Source organism: Bombyx mori, chromosome 12 (assembly GCF_030269925.1).
Source record: "Bombyx mori chromosome 12, ASM3026992v2".
In the NCBI taxonomy this organism is placed as follows: Eukaryota; Metazoa; Arthropoda; class Insecta; order Lepidoptera; family Bombycidae; genus Bombyx; species Bombyx mori.
Window position 1 is genome coordinate 15,662,427 of NC_085118.1, and position 15,520 is coordinate 15,677,946.

A 15,520-nucleotide genomic window follows, 5' to 3' on the forward strand; every position below is an offset into this window, starting at 1 on the left:
AAACGAATTGAAGTATTCGTTCAAACTGGAATATAATGCTAACTACCGTTAAATTTTCTATGAATATATGCATTAATATTTACATTTTTTTGTACACAGAAATATCTAGAATGCGGTTTGGCGGTTTGACTTGCGTTTTCATCTCTACGACAAGAGGACCTTATTTTCTTTTAAGGAATTTTGTGACCTGGTAACTAAGACCTTTAGGTCAAGTTTTGTTTTAATTTTAATGAAAACTGCAATATCACTTTTTTGTATATGAAAAATGATAATATGAAGCGAAATTAAATGAAGTTAATTAATATGAAACATGGCGTGGAATAAAATGAGATGATATGGGATGAAATATAATCTCAGTAAAATGGTGGTTATTTACGGAGACTTTTTCAGTGGACTTTTTGGACGATCTCGAGGTTACATCCAGCGGCTTTGTTTTATTTTCCCACATTTGTGCACTTTCACAGATACTAAACAGTTAATAAACCATCGTTATTACACATTTAAACCTGAAGAAACACAAAATAGACATAATAAAATAAATCACACAACTACATACTTCGCGTTCCCGCCAAAAAGTCCAAGAGGACCTTAGGTTAGATATAATAGGGTTGTCTCTTTAATATTAAACCAAAATAAACAATAATAGAACAACAATAACTAAGGATTGCCAACGTATAATAACCACGCGCTTAATAAGCTAAAGCCGCAGCTGGGAAGCCAGGCCTTGGCTACCGTACGGTTGATTTGCGGTTGGCTCGCGTCATGCCTCTGTGACGGGCGCACGTGACAGCCTCGTGACGGCTGTGGGATTGCCTGCAGATGATTGACGTTCGCTATTTGTGAATTATATACCGACGAGTGAAAGGATAAATGGTTTAAACGACATTTTTGCAACTTTACAGGAGAGCCATTTAAAGTTTAAAATTTGCAAAAAAATCATCATCATCATCATCATCATCAGCCTGCGGCAGTCCACTGCTGGACATGGGCTTCCCCCAAAGCTCGCCACTGAACCCGATCTTCGGTTCTACGCATCCAGTTACTGCCAGCTGCCTTGCGCAGGTCCTCGCTCCATCTAGCAGGAGGGCGTTGCAAAAAATATCATAACAAAAAACTTCTTCGGCTATTTGAATTTGACTTAATTGAAGTTGAATTAAAAACATTGAACTGTTAATGGTGATACCAAATAAAACAGACCCTCATTCAATCTAAACATAAAATATAAAACATACATATAAAACACAAATATACAGTTAGACGAAGTCAAGATCTACATGATGTTAGGTGGTTAATAGAACCCTTTTTTTACTATTGATGGCTTACTGGTGGCCCGGAAGCTATTTCAGTTTCACAATGACAGGTGGGCGAGCAAGGGCTCAGCCAGAAGGAGGCATCAATAGAACCCATGGGCATCACATCTTGACTTCGAGAAGTAAAGTTGAAAATTGAATTGTATTGTAGAATGATTATCCTAACATTCGTGAAATTACCATCGGGCGGGCTGTATGCTCATCTGCGTATACGGCAATAAAATTTTTTTTAGGACGTGTCACTTTTTCGCGAAATAAAATGGTAGTAGGATTGTGGTAATTAATACCATTCAAAGCGATTAATTAGAAATTAGTAAGAGGAAAACGTTCTATATTTATGAAGTTGTTGATCGATTTATTTACAAGTACATAATTATAATTGTGGACAATGTCCATGAGTGTTCACAATGTTGAAAAATCTGTTTTTGAATTGATTATTTACTAAAGATCTCTGCGTAGAAAATATCCAGCATATATAATCGACCAAAGCCCAATATCAATTTAACAGTAACATATGTTTTCCAATCTTCAATCTTATTATGATTACAGTACTCAAATATCGCGTATATAACTATAATCCAGAGGAAATGAAAAGGTCCCATCACAATATGTGCCTTCCAATTACATTCAGAGTTTCGGATCCGGCAGATTATACATGAGCCTGAGGCAAGGCAGGTTCAACAATGTGGAAAAAAGAGAATTTTTATAGAGGAACCCGAATTATGGAATCGCGGATTTAATTAAAGGAATATGTAGGGTAGGAACGAGATGATAAATTTCGGATGATTTTATGGGTATTACGTGATGTGCTTCGAGCTTTTTTTTTGGAGAAAAGATAGCTTTTATGTGCCTTATATTTCTTTATGTTTTGCAGAGTGGCCAGTATTTAATTGAATTAAAATTTAAGTTATTAATCAATGGCACTTTTGATATAGCAGTATCGTAGCTCCCATTCTAGATGCCGTGTCAGTGTCGTAATATTTTTATAGATACATCGGGAGCTCGTTTACAGATTATTGCTGTTGATAACAGCACCAAGTTGAAGCAATAAAAATCTGGTTATTCAAAAAACCCACAAACAACTGACCATCAAAACCAACAATGCATTTGTAAGCACATAAAAACGTAACCTCCATTCGCGATTGCGTATCCCTTATAATGCTTGGCTGTTCGTGAAATATAGAGCAGTAAAGTAAGGTAGATAAGGTGGCTATAAATACAGCGAATCACGTCACGACCGAGGGTCCCCCGATGAGATTTCAATTCTGCCACTCCACATACGAGTTTGGCTTTGAATATGACACACGGATAGTTTGTTTTTCCAATGCAATTATTATTCCAATTATAATGCAATTGTTATAATGCAATTATAATGCAAATATAAGGCAATTGCAATTGTAAATCCATAAAAATTATTGTACATGCTGTTGACATGTACACCTTGGTAGTAGGATGCGAAAGTCCAGTATAAGATCCGCAAACGCAAAACATGATAAGTGCATCTTACATTATCGAAAACAATAATAGGTATGTGATGCTCTCGTGACGAGGTATGATTAGAATATAATGAAAACCATACGGGATTGTTAATGGGACTAATGGCATAGTTTTACGCCCAAATGAACCATTTTCAATAAGCTTAATAAAAACTTATCAAAAGGGCTTAATTACCAAAATTAACGATTTTATTATTAACTATCGTTCGGCGAAATTAGGGTATCCCCATAAAATTCAAATAGCAACTGTGCTTGACATGCGACTAGCATGGTATCGGACCATAGACCATAGCAATCGGACCTAAATTCGCGATAAATAAAAAAGCCCATCATGTTTGAAAAAAATATCACAAACTTCGTACTAGACACGGTCAGCTGACCTATTTGTCTGTGTGTGTGTGATGCGTAACAAAGTGTGACCTAGCCTCGCGCGTTTTCCCTTACAAAGGACAGTAACAAACCCGAGTATAGTTCACACGGATATGTTTGGCTACTCGAGTTACTGAGATCTTTCGGGATTTCGTATTTCTTTGTTACAAACTAAATCATATTTGTCACTATGGCTTGAAATGTTAGCTATGTGATATGTGTGTATACATACGCATGTTCTATTAGTATAGCATTCGATTATTTTTATGATAAGCAAAATTTAATTACTCATAAAGTTAAAATAGGTTTTTTGCTTCATACAATATAATGTTTTGATTATATTTTAACCAGTGGAGGCTGATTTGTTCCATCTATAGCAGGATTAATTATATTATTATTTTCAATCTTATCCTAGTGTTTCACTTTATAATTAACAAGCCTTCTACAACTGCTATAACCATTATTTAGATTGTCTATTCGTAATGTAAATTGAGCGTTGGTTTATTTCACCCGATGGTTTCACCCGATCCAACGATTGGTAAAATGTGTTTGGTGTTTGCTTTTGAAGTTCAATGCATAAAGTGTTTAAAAAAATAATAATTGATGTTAATATTGCTGGCAACTCCAGTCTTAGTGATGTTAGCAATTATACGGACTTAGCCAACTGTTAAAGACTCTCTAATGTCATTTCAAGAACCTTTCTTAGAAGTATAAAAGGACAAACGCTCTAAAGAAAGATCTTCAACAAAATTCTAAGTTCAAATTTTCTTCATCGTCTGTTGTTCAAATAATCCTATTGTGAAAGGTCTGTAACAAATACAATACTGTAGGAATATCAGGTAAGGCGGATAGAGATTATTTGTGTAGCAGTACTCGTAGAGGCTTTATATTATTCTTTTGGATAGGGCCTTGGACTACATTGAAATTTATTTTAGGCCAGAAGGAATGAGAAGGCAGTTAGTCTATTCAATTCTTAATCGAAGCGTCTTCCCTTGTATTGTACCATATAAGTCACCTTATTATTATCCCGCGATCTTTATTACTATTGCCTACTATTTTTGTTTTGTAGACGTGTGAACAAGCTCATGGCCTCCTCCTTCCCCTTGCGTTCTTCCCCACATTACTGAGGGTCGTGACTCCCCCGCTGCATCAATCTCTCTTGTACCGTTGTTCTCCATCTGCGATCCCTGGAGGGAATCGTGGAGCGTGATATCCAGACAAGACCGAATTTTGCCCGACCATCTCGTGAGACTGCATCCTCTGAGACATTTGCTTTCTATCTTGTCCGTCACCATCAGCTGCTCAATGTTGTGAGCCTCCTTTCGAGCAATGTGTCCAAAGAACTACATAAGACAAAGAGAATAAGAGAACATTGGCTCATGGCCTAACTGATGTTAAATTGGGTACTGTAGCACAAGGAGATCACAACGTGAATGCCTATATCTATACTAATATTATAAAGCTGAAGAGTTTGTTTGTTTGAACGCGCTAATCTCAGGAACTACTGCTCCGATTTCTATAAGTTTTTAAGTATAATTACAACGGCTGCCCCGCCCTTCAAACCGAAACACATTACTGATTCACGGCAGAAATAAACACGGTGATGGTACCTACCCACGCAGACTCACAAGAGGTCCTACCACCAGTAAAAGCACTAGTACTACTACTAAGTAGCTACTGGAAAATTTAATGTTAAATAACACTAAATCCTAGTACACTAAACAAGTTTGTTGATCTTATTTATTATTATCATTTCGTCCAATAAAGGTTAATATTTAGCGACTGAGAATTCGTTAGCAACGAATAAACAGAATAAGAAGTCGACGCGAAATTTTTGGATTGTCTTCTGAATCCAAATAACTTTATTGTGTCCCGTCTCCGGCAAACAGAATACTACGAAAATTCAGGTGGCGACAGACGGTATTTGCAGACCCAAGGACGTTCTCTTGAATTCTTTGAAGTCCACCGAAATAGGTTTTTGTTGATTGAATTTTGTATCTCAGGGTTAGCTCATTTTATATTTCTAATAAGTTTTAGGTCTTGATATGCGATTTAAGAATAAAAAATCGGTTGTGTGTAAAGTCGGTTTACTGACGATAGTTGAACGTGACAACATCATAAGAAAATACTGATGGAATGGTTTCATTTTTCAAAAAAAAAAAAAAAAAATTATTTCTTTGATAGATATTTTGTATGGATATAGAGGAGGTAAATGGAAATCACTATTGAAATGATCAAGTTACATTTATTTGTACGCATAAATACAATTATGTAATTTTTTTTATACAGTGTACATAGTTTTTTTTACAAGTATGAATGTATTGTATATTGTATAGCAGCTGTCTACGCAGATGCATCGCTCACTCAAGTAGGAGACAGACAGATGTCGAACGCTGCCGAACGCGGAGGCCGATTGTCGCTCGTTGCGCGCTCTCGCTTGCACTTCAAGCCTTAAATGGAACGCCTCAGAGCGAGGTAACGCCGCACGAGTCATGTTTTTTCGTGCGTACAGCCGGCTCCATCGAATTATAAGACGTTGTCACTTCAAAAAAATTACAAAAAAAAAGATTCAAATGCGATGCCCGACCTTTTTAAATTCAATTACGCAACCCTAATAAAACATACGAATTATAAAACATATTTCGGATACGTTCTGATTAGCATAGCAGGCGTGCAAAGTGCGACTGAGGGGCGACATTAAGAAAGTAATTCGCGCCTATCCGGACCGGCAATAAAACGGCGGAATGCGAGAAAAAGCAAGCTATTCCAGTCATCGCCAACGACCGCGTTACGAGTCGCGATGTCTTGAATAACTCCACTAAAGGCCATAGGAGATCAATACGCGTGTATGAAAGAGGAATCCTAATGTTCGAGGGATTTGTTTTTATTTTCATCCGCCCATTATTCGCTCGTATGGCGGAATGGTAACGCCGGTTATGGTAATGCTTTTATTGGCTGCAAACTATTGTCGGAATGTATGATGTGATAAAATATCTTAGATATCGTTTGTATTCTGTATCGTTTCAATGTTTTCTATTGCCTTTGTATACAGACAAACATACAAGCACTACTACAAGCTCAGTCGGGAATAAAAATGGACCAAATGATTAGACTTTTTTCATTCAGTCAATAAACGCTATGAAAACAGTATGTCAATCAAAAAATCGAAGTTAAAAAATACATACATCTGAAATGTCTGTCTTTGAGAAGGCACAAACTTTAAAAAAAATCCACGTAGTTTAAAGGCTTAGAAAGCGCGTTACCTACAAAATCTTTTACCTACAAATTAAATTCAGGTAAGTTAAAATTTTTCACAAATCCACCATTATGGATCCGCTAGTTTATCAAAATACGCATGAAATATGCGAAGTATTAAAACGTGTTAATTTAATACCTTAGTTGTCAAGACCTGATAGATTTTTCGGAATGTATTAGCTAACGGAAAGGTTCTATGTAACTTTTGATTACTGACGTAGTAAGCATGAACTGTAAACATAACGAACTAACTGCAAAAACGTTAGAAAAACCCAATTAATCACAATTACTCGTCAGAATTACCAATTTATTTTCACATCATTTACATTGATAACGATCTAGGCGCATTCGCACCACAGATATATGTCACTATATACTTGAAGCGATCGCTGTAGGGCTGACGATTTTTATAACACCAATTCAAAAATTATTTTGTGGTATTTACCTTCTAAAGGTGTCACTTAAGCTGGATTACCGAAATCGAGTGTACTGTGAGCCTTATGTCGATTCCATAAACCTATATAGCGTCGTTCTAATTCTAAGGATCTTATTTCAATGAAATCGATAAGTTTCAAGATGAATTTGATTTCTTTGTACTTAGTTTTTTATTTATTGCTTAGATCGGACATCCTGCCCCACCCTTAAAACCGAAACGAATTACTGCTTCACGGCAGAAATAGGCGGGGTGGTGGTACCCACAGGTGCGGACTTACCAGAGGTCCTACCACCAGTAAGTAGTTCTACAAACTATTTTTATTTATTGAAAGCGATTTTATATTTTATAGTACACATATCGGAAGCAAAACTAGGTTCCTATAACGTAGTAACGTAATCTTATAGACGCATCGTCGAATTCGACCTTTGAAGTCGACGTTAACGCGAACACTTCGCTCTACCGCTATTACAACGAAATAAAGAGTGATAATAACGCGCCAGCCCTGAACTTGCTAAGTGTGAACTAAATTGGCGATATTTTACGAGCAAGTCGTTACCGTGAGGGAAAGTGCACGGTCGCCGTTTTTACGATGGCATTCGTCGTGACCCGCGACCTTATTACGGATATGAACGCACCTAAAGCTTGTGTCGTCTGTCTCGCCCTTTATATCATGATTCGTAGAACCGTTCCGCGGATATAAAAACGTGTTTTTACACAGCACTGCTCCGGGTTATGGGCGGCCGGCGCTGAATGAAATAAATTAATGTTATTGTTCTATGACATTACCCTTTTTTATTGTGATTATTCGTAACGCGGTGAATTGTGAGAGCGGTCCAATGACGTTTCAATAATCGAGCTACGCGTTTTTATTGGCAGACGATAGCAAACGACTCAGTTGTTAAGTCACCCATTGTAATCTTTAAATTAATACATGCAGCAAAAACTTTGTATCCCTTTTTACGAAAATTGCGTAGATGAAGGAGTATAATATGTCCCACACTTATAGAGAATATAGAGAAGGAGTGCAGAATACTATTTTTTTTAAATTGTGCACAAAAATACATTAAATAAATAAATAAAAATGTATGTGTGAAATGTATTTGACACACACACATATATATACCAATAAATAAAGAGTATATCTCTTTGTTTATTGGCGAAATCTGTTATTATATAAATGTAAAAGCCTTTGACAATAGAACCATAATAATATTCAAACTTATAATTTCTATTAATTATAATCGAATTTCGAATACTGCGGGACCACTAGTTTATATTATTAGCCTTATACATAATTCACGCTAACTGAGTTTTGAGATACAAAAGAACAGTATTGCTAGATTTCGATCCCGATCAAAGCAATCAGGCTTTTAGATTTAGCTCTCTTACTTAGTATGCTAGCGGTATAGTCCATTTGAACAATTTGTCCTTTTCATCGAGGTCAAAAAGAGTTCTTCCTTTTGCCGTGAAGCAGTAATGCGTTTCGGTTTGAAGGGTGGGGCAGCCGTTGTAACTATACTTGAGACCTTACAACTTATATCTCGAGGTAGGTGGCGGCATTTATATTGTACATGTCTATGACACCAGGTGGGCTGTGAGCTCGTCCGTCCATGTAGGCAATAAAAAAAAATCCATTCTTAATGTTTATTCTGGGTAATTTTTTCTTTATTTTACGTGCTATTTTTGTTTCTGGAATAAATATTAAAGTACCACGCGGAGCTGTTTGAAGTGAAAGTTTAAGGTTTGATGGCATTAAGACAAGAATAAGAGTCACCGTGGGACTATTAAAGTAGGGTTCGCGTTTCTGCTGAACTCATCTGTGAGTTGGAGCTCAATTTATAACTATATGAATGCATTTCCTAGAAGCTTCTACTGACACAACGTGTGCTGTGTTTTGTTACTTTAAAGTTACTGATAGGGATTCGATAGATGAATAAGTAATATGGCTATTATAATCATATTAATAAAACAGTCTTTAATAACGAGTGGAGAGAATTATTAAAATAATATTTAGTTCTGTAATGGCGAATGCGGTCAGAATATTAGGCCAAATTAATAAAATTAATGATTAAATTATTGGTCCTTCGTACGTATACAAATTTCCATAGAAACCACTATATAGATATAATATATTACATAGTGAAGCTAAGAAAATAATGGTATAAGTATTGTAGATTTCATGAAATTCAAAATTAGTGTGTTCAAATATTAAAGACATGGTACTGCCTAATATTTTAAGGGTCATCGGGACCCAAAAAAGGATTTCCTGTACAATGGGAACCAAAGACTGATAAGCATTCTTATATACATTTAAGTATATACACATATATAGACATTTAAGTATATGGATGTAAAATCACCACGAAGTCAATGGCATTAAAAATTTCACATCTTATTAAAAAAATCCAATTTGGAAACAATCTAAAAATTAATTACCATAATAAGGTACATAATAAAAATTGCAATAACCCAGCTTCACAGACATTTAATTACTGTATTCGCGTAATGAACAAGCAAGTAATTAAGTCCCTGTAATTAGTTAAGGACGTGTTCGGAAAGACCTTTGTACCCTTTATGAGATACCTTGTTTCTGTATAAGCCTCTACATTAAGAGCTTTCTGTGCCGGCTCGAATTTCGTGGACTTCGGTCGTTGGGTTGGAGCTATGGACTATTTTTTCTTACTCGCTGTGGCCATTGTGGAACATACAAATAATGCAGATAATATTTATCGTGGTGGTAAAATGGTATCTGACTTAGAATTAGGGCTGTTCGCACTATCCATAATCTCACGGATCCTTTGGAACCTCTGTGTCTGCGGAGGGACTTCAGTTCTCTTTGTATTTTGTACCGTATGTTCCATGGGAAGTGCTCTGAAGAATTGTTTGAGACGATTCCATCATCTCGTTTTTACCATCGCACCGCCCGCCACCGGAGTAGAGTTCATTCATACTATCTAGAACCACTGCGTTCATCCACAATGCGCCTCAAGAGATTTCTTTTGTCACATACAAATGGCTTTGGAATGAGCTCCCCTCCACGGTATTTCCCGAGCGTTATGACATGTTCTTCTTCAAACAAGGCATGTGGAGAGTATTAAACGGTAGGCAGCGGCTTGGCTCTGTCCCTGGCATTGTTGAAGTCTATGAGTGATGGTAAAAAAAATCGAATTAACTAAGATTAGCTCATAAACCTGGGCACTGTGTTAGGTTTTATTATTATAACTCACCTAGAAACCCGCTAGTCACCGCGACATATGTGCATGGATGTACTTCGATGGATATGGATGGATGGACTTGGATGGGGATGGATCGATGGACTTTCAGCGTTAGTTAAAAGCTGAAAAGCTTAAAAACCGTTTAACATTTTTTAACGTGCAACTGTTTTATATCGCGCTCGAGATCTCCGTTAATTTATAACGAGAAAACATTAACGATAACGTTCAGAGGATTCTCGTAAAAATTACTTTATCACCGACCGCCGCGGCCTGCAATTAACCGGAATTAACAATCTTTGTATTACACTGAATTTGTCCTTAATAATTTTATTCTTCGTTAATGCTAATGTAAAGTTAATCCTTATCTGCGTCAGTAGTAAATAAACTGATGGATCCGGTAATGTGATTATGAAAAATTGTCAGAAAAATTTTTAATCGTTATCATCTCTCATATAAATTTGAAGAGCTTCTGATTCGTTTTTTATGTTACGAATGTTTTTTTTTTTGGTGTGTACAGAAATATTTTAACGTTATTCCCTCCAATTTCAAGACGTCTCATTGATTTGAAAATTTTGCACACGCATGAACAGATCACAATACAATAATTTTAAAACTTCACTATAATATCCTGATTAGTTTTAATAGAATAAAAAAATATTATATTAATTGCTAGATCGATGTTTTTAACCGTGTTATTTATTTATTTATTTATTTATTTTAAACTACATGTTTATTTTTTACGCGAATGCCAATCTATGGTTATTGTTTCAATAGTCCACTGAGTTTCTCGCCGGATTTTCCCAGTGGGACGCGTTTTCGATCCGGTGGTTGATTCTGCGAAGCACGGCTCTTGCTAAGGTTCGTGTTAGCAACGTCATCAGGGTTGAGTCCCGTGAGCTCACCTACTAGCCCGGTGACGCTGATATGGTCTCTCCAGACCATCAGCTTAAGTAGGAAAAAAATTGTTTCAATGTAATTGAGACTTTGAAAGTACATTTTGAGACAGTACGTGTTTATATTGTTTAAAAATGAAAGTCAATGTCAAATCAATTTAAAAGTCAACTCTAAATAAAAAGCCAAGTTTTTAATGTGGCATTACGCAAAAATGTTTTAAACGTTCTAAAATATAATTGATAATAAAATTCTTAGTCGACATCTTTCTTAATTACTCGTTTTTAAGATCCCATAAAAGTACTTTTAGGACTCCAACAAACCGCGTCACGGACTTTATCGCCTGGTACTAAATGAGGATACTAGGATTTAAAATGTGATACGTAAATAATTCAACTCTACTTACACTCTGTATCTATATACTCTAGGTAGAAAAACAACACCCTATGGTTAGACTGATTACGTACCGGTGCTAATGAGATTCGAAAAATAAACAATACGATAAAAACACTTCATTGGACTTAGGTACTCGCTCTTTTTACTGGTGGTAGGACGCCTGATGAGTCCGCACGGGTAGGTACCACACCCTGCCTATTTCTGCCTGGAAGCAGTACTGCATTTTGGTTCGAAGGGCGGGGCAGCCATTTTACTGTTAAAAGTGAGACCTTACAACTCATTTCTCAAAGTGGATGGCGGTCTATAGGGCTCCAGTAATCACTTAACACCAGGTGGGCCGTGACCATCCAACCATCTAAGTAATAAATAAGAAAGGTAAAACAAAATAATGGCAATGTACAGAAATAATAAATCACAAAACAAAGATACAATGGGCGACTTATTGCTGATAATGATCTCTCTCAATCAAGCTTTGGATGGAGATGAATTAGAAAATCGGAGAGGTTGGCGTTCTCCAAGGGCATAATAAACATACATAATTATACATTATAAAAATATGTGTGTATATTAATACACAAAAATCCTTATTACTAATAAAACACTTACATACAATTAAAATATAAATTTTATATAATACCTACTACATATAAAACTTTTATTCGTAACCTTTATTCAAAGTAGACAAATACTAGAAACTCATGAAATATACATACATAGATATATACCAAATAGAATAAATTAGACAATACAGTAGTAAAGTAAGTAGTCTTAATATAAAATTTCAGGGGGCGTTTTATTTACTGCAATCACCACTTAAAATTAGTTGCGCCGTGAGTTCATTTATAGCAAAACGAAAGGAAGAAGTTGTTAATGAGTTGTATCATAGCAGGAAAGTTGTCGAAAGTTGTCGAAGTTTCTAGTATAGTACAATTATCGAGCTATAGATGGCAGCACGAGTCAAACAAATTAAACATAAAGTGATCAACCGGGGATTTAACTATGTTTTAGAAAGAAAAATATTTTATTTGATTGATTCTTTGGTGCAGTAGTTAACGCCCCTTAATATTGAACTTAGGGTCGTGGGTTCGATTCCCACAACGGGCAAATATTGTATGATGAATTTTTTTTGTTTTTTATCTGGGTGTTTATTATCTATCTCTTTAAATATATATGTATGTATTTAAACATATATAAGTATGATTGTCAGTCTCTGGTGTCCATTACACAGATAATCTTAAATTGGGGCCCGATAGCCATGCGTGATTTTTTCACCACTGGCAAAAATAAATAAACAAATAACTATTTATTTATTTATTTTTATTTTTAAAATTTATTCATTTTATAAAATCAAGGGTTTAGTTTTTTTTCCCCAATAAGCGACCCTTATCTCATATCTAAAACAAACTGAAATAAATGTATGAAAAAAATTAACCACGTAACATAAAGTATAATGTTGGTTACACTATAGGGTGTTTTGTTGCATATTCCATATCCAATACGAAGGGTAAGTTGTAAATAATTCATCGGGTATCCATATAAATAACTATCTCTTGTTGATAGTAAAATAACCTATATCGTATGTATAAGCTTTAGTTGGGGTAAAAAAGCTAGAAGATTATTTTTTTACAAATTTTCTTAATTCCAAAATTCTAGTAATACTTTTTGTAAATAATTTTTTTAATATTTTAATTTTACTGGGCCAGTGTTGGAATGTATTGCAAGAAGCGATATCACAATGTTTGTTGCTGTGAAAGAGTTATGGGTTATTAGAAAGATGGGCTTACCGTTTCAAAAGCCAATTGATGCATAGACCTCGTGTAGTGAATATCTCCTGTCATCTACAGTATTTAAATGCAGATAATATTAATGATAATAATTTTTATAGTATCATTTTGACAATATGTAAACTCAAACTGAGTTTTAATATATCTTTTTGCGGTTTTTCTTGTAAATTTCATTAGCAATTCAATGCTTAAAGTTTTAACATAGTCTAAGGTCTTTTAGTGAATTCACATAAATGCAATCGACAATTACAATCTAAGACAATGTTAAACGATCGGAAATTTATTATTTATTTATACTTTATTTCAGTTTTCTTTTTTTTTAAACCATAACCTTTTTGTTAGTAAGAATTACTTATAACCTATGTTAGTAACTTAAAACCTCTAACACATAACTATCATTATATACATTTTATATCATTACACTTTTTTTTCTCCTTCCAAGTGCCTGCTGCAAAGGCATATTTAAGGCATATTAATCAGCACTCCCTCGATCTCTTATCCAACTCTATATCATTATCATCAAACGAGTTTCCTTTTTTTACAAAACAAACTCTATTCGTCTCTACAAATAATAGAGCTACCTGGTTTTTACTCGTGTTTCTGAGCGAACTCTTTCGAACGTTTCCCGACGTAATAGAGTTTCGTTCGCGTTCCTATACAATGATATTGAATTTACGGACTTTTCCGAAAAATATGTTCCGAAGTATCGTTCGATAGAGATATCCGGTTTTAGTAAGAGCCTTACTCTAAAAAAGTACCGATGTCAAAAAAAAATGCGTCCATTTTAAGAAAGCAAAAATAATTTAAAAATTAAATGTGATAGGTACAAGGTTATTTAAACTATGAAAATAATACTTAAATGCCATTAATGCGAAATACTTTAACTTATATTGTTATAAATATTAAAGACACATACAGTTAAAGTCTTTTATTAGTAGATAATTCATTTAAATCAATTAATAAATTTATTAAAAGCATTGCAAAAATAATGCCATGTGACACACGCATTTTTGACCTATACAATAATCAATTAATTAAAGTTTTGCAAAAATAATCTACCGTGACACTTGCATTTTTGACCTATACAATAACGACAAGACAATTTTTCATTTTTGGGTCAAGAGGTAATTGCTGGAATTCCGTCTACGCGTTCAGTGGGGTAAATAGGACATGTACATTCGGTGGTAATGACTAAGCTCCTCTGTCGACCAGGCAGGCCGACCCAGGGCAGGCGGGAGTGCAAGGTGACGCGTGAGATGTTCCGCCCCGCCCTTCAAACGGAAACGCATTACTGCTTCACGGTAGAAATAGGCGGGGTGGTGGTACCTACTCGTGCAGACTCACAAGAGGTCCTACCACCAGTAATTACGCGGATTATAATTTTACGGGTTTGATTTTTATTACACGCTTTTATTCCTTCACCGTGGATGTCAATCGTGAACATTTGTTAAGTACGTATTTCATTAGAAAAACCTGACCAATACAAGCAATAAAACGTCGGCATTGCTTATCTTCCGTCAGATCTGTTTTGAATATTATACAAAACAGTAAACTGCAAATCGCTAAAGGCGCTTCAGGCACTTCATTCACTCGATTCTTTATTTCTATCCATCTTCTTACATTTCTATGTTATATAGTTATGTACATAATCTCTATTAATTTGTTTTAGTGTTCGCATTTAAGAGATATCGTACTCGTATTGATATGGTCAACAGACTTTATTATATTATAACATAAAAACCAACCACCATGTGTGATTATCCAGTTTACAGATTTTAAAAAGCTTTAGCACTAAGCAGTTCTCCTTTATAACAATTGCTAGAAATTTATCTTTAAATCACATTAAGATCATTTTAACTGCCCGATTCGTACTTAAACTACATCGAAAAATTACCTCGTATCCTTTTCTTTCTAATAATTATACATAAAAAAATCATATTAAAAATAATAATCAAATATTAAATTAATGATTGTTCATCACTAGTAGTAATCATTAAAAAAAATCGGTTGTTTGTAAAGTCGGTTTACTGACGACAGTTGAACGTGACAACGTCATAAGAAAATACTGATGGATTGGTTTCATTTTTCAATTATCGCAATTATCGTTGCTATAAACAATTGACACAACATTCACTTTTCACTGAACTTCATACTTGACGAAAACATGTAAATGTATTATTGTATAGCAGCTGTCCACGCGGATGCATCGCTCACTCAAGTAGGAGAGAACAGATGTCGAACGCTGCCGAACGCGGAGGCCGATTGTGCCTCTTTGTCGCTCGTTGCGCGCTCTCACTCGCACTTCAAGCCTTAAATGGAACGCCTCAGAGCGAGGTAGCGCCGCATGAGTCATGTTTTTTCGTGCGTG

At 35.3% G+C, this 15,520-nt stretch overlaps 1 protein-coding gene across 2 annotated transcripts in view; it reads right to left on the reverse strand.

Moving 5' to 3' along the window:
* Positions 1 to 15,520, reverse strand: part of LOC101743724 (CUGBP Elav-like family member 4) — a 798,506-nt gene that overhangs the window by 199,854 nt on the left and 583,132 nt on the right. The gene's annotated exons all lie outside the window — the stretch shown is intronic.